Source organism: Octopus sinensis, linkage group LG3 (assembly GCF_006345805.1).
Source record: "Octopus sinensis linkage group LG3, ASM634580v1, whole genome shotgun sequence".
Taxonomy (NCBI): Eukaryota; Metazoa; Mollusca; class Cephalopoda; order Octopoda; family Octopodidae; genus Octopus; species Octopus sinensis.
This window is the reverse complement of record NC_042999.1, coordinates 31,038,549-31,048,584: the sequence shown is the minus strand read 5'-3', so window position 1 is coordinate 31,048,584 and position 10,036 is coordinate 31,038,549. Positions and strand designations below refer to the sequence as shown.

General features: G+C 34.4%; 1 long non-coding RNA gene across 1 annotated transcript in view; it reads left to right on the top strand.

Moving 5' to 3' along the window:
• The window catches only part of LOC118762424, a 12,875-nt gene extending 12,690 nt beyond the window's left edge, over nt 1-185 (top strand). The window contains exon 3 of the long non-coding RNA XR_004998173.1: nt 172-185. This is a non-coding gene — a long non-coding RNA (uncharacterized LOC118762424). The remainder of the gene's footprint in view (nt 1-171) is intronic.
• Nucleotides 186-10,036: the final 9,851 nt, after the last annotated feature.

The window sequence follows — 10,036 nt, the reverse complement described above, 5'->3', positions numbered from 1 at the left end:
TTGTGTCATTGATTTTGAGTACGTGCCAGCATGAGTGTGTATTCTGAAATTTGCTTCTCAAACACATAGTTTCATATTCAATTCCTCTGTGTAGCAACTTTAGGATGTGTCTTCTATATCATTGGACTTACCAAAGACTTGGGAGTGTTTTTGGTGAACAGAAACTGAAAGGAATCTATCATGTGTGTGTAAATACATACGCACATACGTTCATTTGTGTGGGCGTTTGCTACTGTCTCCTTACTACCTTCTCATCACATGACAGATGTAAATGTGTGTACATAATGTATGTGGTGTCCTTCATTATGATATAGTGTGAAAACATGTCTTGTTAAGGGGAAATGTTTTCTTACTTGAAAACAGGTGACTGCTAGCAACAGAAAAAACCATGTGACTGTAGAAAATCTATCTCAAAAGCATTCCGTCCAACCCATGCAAGCATGGAAAAGTGGACATTAATACAGCGATGATGATGATCATAATTACAATGATCGAATATCTCACCTCCTTCAATCTTCAGAATTTCTTTCTGGTTACTCAATAAGCAAAATATCACTGTCAAATCTCCCTGAAAATATTTTTAAAAGTTTCTTTTAAATACACAGTTATAGTAGATTCCATGTGTTTAATCGTTTTGATAATGACACTGAAAGAACTTCCTCATATGAAGATGTGTTTACAGATAGTAACCATACAAGGCTATGTGCATACAGCGAAGGATAACACACTGAATATGTGTTCACTGAGAAAGAAAACAATACCATATATTGAAATGTATTAACTACAAGAGATAGACACATTATTATATATAGGTGTGTGTTTACAAAACAGAAAAACATTGACGTATGCAGAAATGTGTCACAAAGGGTGAATACATAACTACATATGGGGATGATTTTTGGAAGAAAATAATGCACACAATACTTCACATTCAAATGTTTTCACAGAGTAGAATGTCTCAATATCATATATATATGTGGGGCTGTTTAATATGTTAAAGAAAATTTAATGACTTTATTAGGCATCTCATTAATACATGAATTTAGCAGATAACATCTGAATAGTAATGGTCATTCCTTAAGAATCACTAAGTGGCAGTTATTTATTATCATATACACACAGTATTGTACAATAAATTGGTATATTCTACTACTTGTAATTTTCTAGAAATACTTCCTACGAAACTCATAAACCCTTGACTAGCAACGTAATTGACAAATTATTTTTGATGTAAGAGACTGTTTGGGGGTCTAGTTAATGTAAATTTGGACTTACAAACACAGAAATAGAATAATTTACAACATTCTTTATACACTAGATGCATGAATATATGTGAATATCACTAGTTAGAAATAGTTTGTAAGCAAATTTTAAGTATAAACATTGTAGAAATAGAGGCAGTGAAAATGTACACATCTCCGTATTTATTCATGGACACATAAAATTCTGCACATACTCATTTGCACACATAATTTCATTCACACATGCATTTATATTAAATGATACTCAAACACTATGATATATTCGTTATAAAACATATACACATACACTTGTGTGTGTGTGTGTGTGTGTGTGTGTGTGCACTTGATTGAGAAGATAAATTGCTACATCAGAGAATGTCAATAATTTAAATTGTTCTTTTACAGAAACAATCATAATGTTGATTCCTCCTTTCCCCATTTAGATTATCATCAATATTATTATAACATTTGTTTTTTTAATGTACGTACATACGTCTTACATACATACGTACTTGTGGTGTGTGTCACACTTCAAAGGAAGAGTAAAAAGGTTGAAGGGTGAGATACAAAGAAAAGTGAAATAGAAGGTGTTAAGCAGAGGAGACATAGTTGAAGTGAGTGACAAAGCAGGAGAGAGGAGGAAAGAGAGGAAGGGTGAGAGAAAGAAAGTGAGAGACAGTGAGTGGAGACTGAAATGAAGGTAGCATTCCTTTTTTGTTATTAAATGTTTATCACATCAAAAGAAAAATAGATACATACATAGATACATACACACATTGTTAAACTAAAAGTGGGAGAGAAGATTGACAGAGAAAAAGTCAGACAGAAAGTGAGAGAGAGAGAGAAAGAAAGAGAGAGAGAGACAGTGAGTGGTGATTGAAAGGAAGGTGGCATTCGTTTTGTGTTCTTAAATGTTTATCAGTATTTTCAGAGTAGAATAATACATAGGTTGAATGAAAAGTAGATACATAGATACATAGACACATTGTTAAATCAAAGACATAACTTCAGCAAATATTGGATATCACTTTCACTTTTCCTTACCACACGAGGATAAAATTTATGCGCAAGTGGCTGAGAATGCTAGAGACATGCATACCATTAATGTAGTTCTCAGTGACATTCAGCGTCACACAGAACGTGACAATCAGGCCCCTAATTTTGGCCAGCTGAGTAGACTGGAGCAAGTTAAACATTGAAGTGGCTGGAAGAAAATGAAGAAAGATTTTATATAGGGGCAGGAACCCTCTTTTAGCCGCTAGGATCACTAATCCAGTCCTAACAGCAGCATTTGTTGGTCTCACAGATCAGGAGGCTAAACACCGAAAAGAGACACTCATTTTCCCTGGTGAGTGGACTGCAACAAGGTGAAGTAGAGTACCTTGCTCAAGGCCATAGCGCACTGCCGGGAATCATGCTCATGACCTTACAACCATGGGCTGAATACCCCAAACCACTAAGCCATGCACCTTCAGTCTGAAGCAATAGAGACAGAGAAACGAAAGCATCGGTCATTTACAATAACAGACTGAAATACAATCGATCTTTTCTAGCTTCTTTACTTTTAACAATGAAGAAGAGGGAAAAGAGATTTAGTATTGAATAAAGGGAAAGTCTTTCAGATGAAAATCATTCGAAGTTCTAGATAGATCGAATGTTGGTTCTCAATTGTTTCCCCCTTATTCGCCTTATTTGATAGTTCTCCATGTCTTTTACTTGGGAGGAAAAGACCATGTTTTTTTTTTCCTTTTCAGGCATGTTAAACTTTTTCTCTACAAACTACAAACAAGCAGCCCTCCCTTCCTTTTTTGCATACAATAACTAATGCAAATTTTAATGAGGTATAGCTGTGAAAAGAGACCAGAAAAATGGGTAATACCAACTACCAAATTGGTGGGGAGAAAAGTAACCAACAGGTGGCTACACGAAACTCAGCTCTATAATTTAAAGAATGTCTTCTACTATAGCCTTGGGCCGACCAAAGCCTTGTCAGTGGATTTGGTAAGTGGAAACTGAAAGAAACCTGTCGTATATATATATATATATATATATATATATATATATATATATATAGATAGATAGATATATATATAGATAGATAGATATAGATAGATAGATAGATAGATAGATAGATAGATGATAGATAGATAGATAGATAGATAGATAGATAGATAGATAGATAGACAGATAGATAGATAGAGGTATGTGTATATTTAAGTGTGTGCTTGTCACCCCACTACTGTTGCTTGACAACAAATTTGGGTGTGTTTGCATCACTGAACCTTAGCAGTTTGGCAGAAGAGAGCGTTAGAATTAGCACCAAGTTTACAGGGAATAAGTCCAGGGGTCGATTTCTTCGACTAAAAGGTGGTACCCTATCATGGCCTCAGTTGAATGATTGAAACAAGTAAAGAATAATATAATAAAAGAATATCAGCAGCACATTCCGTACCACCAAACTAAAATGGTACTTTGAATATGTACAATGTATTTTAAGGGTAAATAGTAATCCTGTTTATGTTTGCCCAACTGAGATATTTAGGTTGGATTATATAGTTATCGGTTTTATACATATTTCTATATTCTGTCTAACAGCATTGACACGTTTCTCACGGCACTAGTACGTAATTTACAGTTGCTTACATTTCTATGTTTTCCATGAAGTTTTCATATGTCCAGCTAGTTATTATTATTATCATTAATTTCATATATATATCATCAATAATATATATCAAATTGATGTTTAAAATAATCTAAGTGAGGAAAGGAGAAATCAACATTATGATTGTTTCAATATATATATGTATATATATATATATATATATATATACACTCATAGTTGTGTGGTACGATCTTTGATTCCTAACCACAGGGTTCCAGTTTTAGTTGAATTGCTTGAAATCTTAGGCATGTATCTTCAACTTTATTCTCATGCTGAGGAAATCTTTGTGACTAGATTTTATGGACAATAACTAAAAGAAGCCTGTTGAATATATATACATGTGTATTGTACAGACCCATGCTGATGGCATGTAAAAAGCACCCACTACACTCTCGGAGTGGATGGCGTTAGGAAGGGCATCCAGCTGTAGAAAATCTGCCAGATCAACATTGGTGCCTGGTGCAGCCATCTAGTTCGCCAACCCTCAGTCAAAGTCGTCCAACCCATGCTAGCATGGAAAGCGGACGTTAAACGATGATGATGATGATGATGTATATATGTGTATATCTGAATGTGTGTTTGTCTACAGCGCTCATTCTGTTTACACCTTTGTAAAGAAAATGACTGAATAAATACCAGGCTTAAAACGTAGGTACTGCAATAAATTCATAGAACAAAATACTCTTCAAGACAAAAAGAAAAATATATATGGTCATGTGTGTGTGTCTCTCTGTACATACAGTGATATGACTATGTAAGTGGCATTGAGGTAAACAGTTATGTAAATACCAGGATATGTCACAAAAAATGAGCAACTTGTTATTTAATCATTATATTTATTTATGGTTATTACAGCCTGTACTTCTGCATCACATAAATACATTTTGTGGGTGTATGCATTGGAGTGTACTGGATCATATGGAGCTTGAAATAAATGATTATGCATTGAGCTTTAAAGAGACATATTAATGACAAATGTTGTTTGCAGATGTATGTGTTTGAGTACACAAGCAAAGTTTTGTTCAAATGTGCTAGATATTATTTATTTACTTACAGTAAGTAATTCCCTCTGATACTGCAAAACGTTTATCAAATCATATGATCTTCCAAGTGGCAAAATTATTTCACTTAATGATCATACATGCAAAGCCTCTTAGCCGCATTATAAGCCCCTGAACAATTAAATGAACTGTACCCTGTAATATTTACTTATTGACAGCAATGCACAGCTAACATAGAGCACAATTAGGTCCCAAGACCCATATAGCACCCAAGCATCTGCTCAAAGTGCCTTCAGGGCAACACTGCATGCATGGTGAGTAACATCAGAGTAAAGTTATGTACATGTATATGGTGATTGCTCCATCTTCATGGAGGATTATCATATCCTTGTGCTTCCTCATTATCAATGGCATTTCTGACTTTCCATTCATGACCTCTCAGATGATCATTCAGTCTTATTGTCAATCTGTTTGAAGCATAGATGAAAGATGAAAGTGGTATTTTGATGAGTACTTCAAACTGGTTAGGTTTGCACATATTACCACTCTTCTTTCACTATATGGCTTTCAGCTGATAAAACAAATGAGGTTACCATAAATAAACATCTGTATATCACTGGAATACTATTATAAATGCTTGTACAACACAAGTGTCACTCTCTGAATCTCTGTGATTACTACTTAGTGACAAGCTGAAGTAAGATGACCGTTAATCAAATGAATCTGCAGGTTTTGTTTCAGAGCATCCTTTTTGTAGAAGGTTGTTGTGACAGAAGCTCAGGATCACTCAACCCCAGTGGTTTCACTGCATGCCCTTATAACAACTAAGTGTATTTTTACATCCTTATACTCAGCTGGATTGTCATTATATTTGCTAGACATCCCACAACTGTGACCCTGACAAATACTATTTACATATATATGCCATGATAGATCGTTAGCCACTACACAAATTTTTTTCTCTCCTTCTTTCTCTCCTTGTTTTTTTCTGTGTCCATTTCTGACGAAAAGCGTAGGCTCGAAACATAAAAAACTTTTTCTATTCATGAGCATTATACTAATACATCTGTTTGTTTTGTACACCACCTGTCTTCATCTTTTGTTTTTTTCGCAAACTCCCCCTATATACATATAGACAGACAAAAAGACAGACAGACAGATAGACAAACAGGCAGAAATGAGAATGTGTAAAAACTGGAAAGAGGTTCCATAAAGCATACAGAAGTCAATTACAACCTAGTTAGTGCAAGAAAGGAGTGAATTTTGAGAAAGGGGGAGATTTACATCAATAGGTTTCATTTTTTTTTTTTTTTTTGCTGTTGGACAAATTTAGAAATATTCAGTTTGGTTACAAACACACATGCACACACATGAAGATCAGAATAAAATACTACATGAAAACATAACATGAGAAAAGACACAAACGATGGTCAGTTAGTTAAATGGAGATGGCCAAGATGATAATGGTGATGAGGAGGAGAGCTGGTAAGCAGGAGAGCTGCACCAGGCTCCTGTTTTGGTTTGATTTGGCTTCTATGGCTGGATGCCCTTCTAATCATCAACCACTTTACAATATGTGCTGGGTGCTTTTAACATGACACTGACATCAGTGTCAGTGTCATGCTAAACATGGCACCAGCATCATTGATTCTTTTATGTGGTATGGGCACAGGGCACTTGTACACTTCTGCTGTGGAGGACGGGTCTTCTTGAGTACAGCAAGGTGTTAGATATCTCAGTCCTGTGTTATCTTCTCTGTAAAGTTTAGTCTCCTGAAGTCATCCTTCAGTACTTTACTTCATCCCTTGTCTTCCTGGGTCTCTCTTTTCCCCATGTTCCCTCCACTTTGAGAGATCAGCACTTTTTATGGAGCTGTTGACATCCATCCACATCACATGACCAAACCAGCACAGTCATCTCTCTTGCAAACTGCATCTCATTCCTCTTATGCTTAACTTTTCTCTCAACACACTAGCACACTGTTGCTGCCCATGTACACTTACACTGCACATCCATTAGAGCATATTAGCCTGATTCCTCTCTAGTCTTTGAATATCTGCTGCATTCAGGAACTATTTCTCACTACCAGAATATATAAATATATATTTTTTTCTTTTTTTCTTTTTTTTTTAACAAACTGTCTGATGAACGGGAATGCGAAACTCCGAGTAACAGGTTTTGTTGAATTTCTGCTGCTTTTAAATTAAGTATATATAGGCGTAGGACTGGCTGTGTGGTAAGTAGCTTGCTTACCAACCACATGGTTCCGGGTTCAGTCCCACTGACACCTTGGGCAAGTGTCTTTTACTATGGCCTCAGGCCAACCAAGCCTTGTGAGGGGATTTGGTAGACAGAAACTGAAAGAAGCCCGTCGTAAATAAGCATATATATATATATATATATATTATATATATATATACATATATATATATGTATGTATGTATGTGTGTGTGTGTATATGCTTCTGTGTCTGTCTTTGTCCCCCCAACATCGCTTGACAACCAATTCTGATGTGTTTATGTCCTCATAACTTTGCGGTTCAGCATAAGAGACCGATAGACCGATAAGTACTAGGCTTCCAAAGAATAAGTCCTGCGGTCAATTTGCTCGACTAAAGGCGGTGCTCCAGCATGGCTGCAGTCAAATGACTGAAACAAGTAAAAGAGTAAAAGAGTAGATATATATATTTATGCATGTATAGGCATATATACAAAGATCAGAATAGTGACACTATATAATGAAATGAGAAGAGAGAGAAGTCAGTTGTAGGTAGGTGAACAGTGATGATGATAGTGTGATGGGGAATAAAATAGACATCTGCTGCTATTAGAATTAATGGTATTCAATAATCAGAATTGTGGTTAATCAGTAAAAAGTTACTGATTATTGTATTTTGTCACCAAAAGAATTGCATGTTTCAAGAAACTGACATTAGAGTGAAACATCTGCCATTCTAAAATTCAAATCTTACCAAAGTTAGTTTTGCCTTTCAAACTTCAGTCATTGATAAAAGAAAGTAGTTGTTATATTCTAAGATTAATTCTATCATCTAACACAATGCTACCTTCCAAAATGTAGAACATAGTATCTCTGTTAGAAATTGCAAATTACCAAAGAGAATAGTGATAAGATTAAGAGCATTGCTTTTCAAGAGTATATGAAAATAAGAAATGTCAGTGATAATCTTCTGACAAACAAAACTCTGTAAAATCACTTCAGGTAACGGCTAATACACATCATTACATAAACATATTAATATTATTGTCTCTGATAAGGTGGTGAGCTAGCAAAATTCTTCCCATGCCAGAAAAAACGATTAGTAGCATTTCTTCCAACCATACATTCTGAGATCCAATACTCCCAAAGTCAACTTCAACTTTCAACCTTTTGGGATTGGTAAAATAAGTACCAGTTTAACCATGGGGATGAGGCAATCAACTTAGCCCCTCCTTTGAAATTTTTGGCTTTGTTCCAAGATTTGAAACCAATAGTTATAGTCTCTTGTGGCTTTTAGTACATAGGAAATAAAGTGGGTGGTGATATTCTCTTCTCAAACAAAGCTCAATAGCATAGTTTCAAGTCACATATAATGTACATAATTATATTTATAACTATGAATGGTCTTTGGTGGCTTTAGTTTTTTGGAGAGATGAGAATTGAGAATAATCTCTTAGCAAGTGAAGTTCTGAAACAAATGTTCCAGCAACAGCTAATATATTCATAAATGTTAATTGATTTCTTGCTATTGGAAATCATGTAGCGTTATCCTTGACATTTTGTTGTTTAAGACTGGCTTTCCCATTCTGGTATGAGTAGCATGGATTTTCTGAGTCAGAGTTTACAACTGGGTGCTTTTCCAGTTGCAAACACTTTTTTTAGACATGGACTACATATTCTAAAACCATTGTACACACACTAAATATGATTGTATATCAATAAGCAAGCTTCACTAGAATGGCTTATCATTGCCAGCAAATATCATGGAGATAAAACATATATAATGCCGTGCAAATTTCAATATTCAACATTACTAATTACTAAAAGAAAAATGACAGTGTTTTTAATTATGTAATTCATTTGTAGTTTAATGATAAAATTACAGTTTTAATGATAAAAACTACACCCCCACTGTAATCTTTTCCCTATGAAATTAATAACTGCTATAAAATGAAATAAAATAAAATGAAATGGTTTAGTGTAGCATGAAATAACACACCTCTTCTCTGAATGGAATACTGGTCAGAATGTTTACAAAAGAATGAATCCACAATGATACCTAAGTGTCAGACTGTGCTGGGGTTACTCTGGCCAATAGGTCATCTGAATATTATCTCCATCCGAGATATTTCTTATATATATAGCAGCATTCTCATGAGTTGTCATTGAGCTCAGAAACATTTATTATATGTATGGCATTGTTTCAACACTCTTATCTACTACACCACTTTCAAAAAAAGTTGGAGGAGAAAAAAGAACTTAGAAGTTTCCAAACATAAAAATAAAACCAAAAACTGTCAGGTTTATTTATTTCTGACAATCACAAGATTCTGGAATTTATCATGGGAGTGAGGCAACGTCATTCCTGTCATTCCAACAATACTTAAAATACAGTGTACTGAACAGTAGGGAATTTAACATTGTAAGCCCTTAATCCATAGATTTTTCAGAACTCAGCAATATGACATTTGACTCTGTATCAAAGATATTTATATTGATGTAGCAACATTTTGCTATATGGGAAGAATTATATAAAGAAAAACAAAAAGAAAATAACAGTAACAACAGTTGTTAAGGCAACAATAAAAACAACAACCACAAATCACATGAACAGATCAACAGGTTGGCATCCATACTCAAATGCAATTCTCGAACATAGAAACACATCTTAAATTATTCTAACACAGGACACTTACATGGAATATGTTAGATTTTAAAGTATTTCAAAATCATGAAGTAAAATTTTGTAGTAAAACACAAAATTATATAGACACAAACAGTTTTATATATACATACATACATATATATATTATGTATGTATGAATGTATGTATATATATGTATGTATATAAATATGAATCTTTGTATATGTGTGTATATATATATATATATATATATATATATATATACATATGA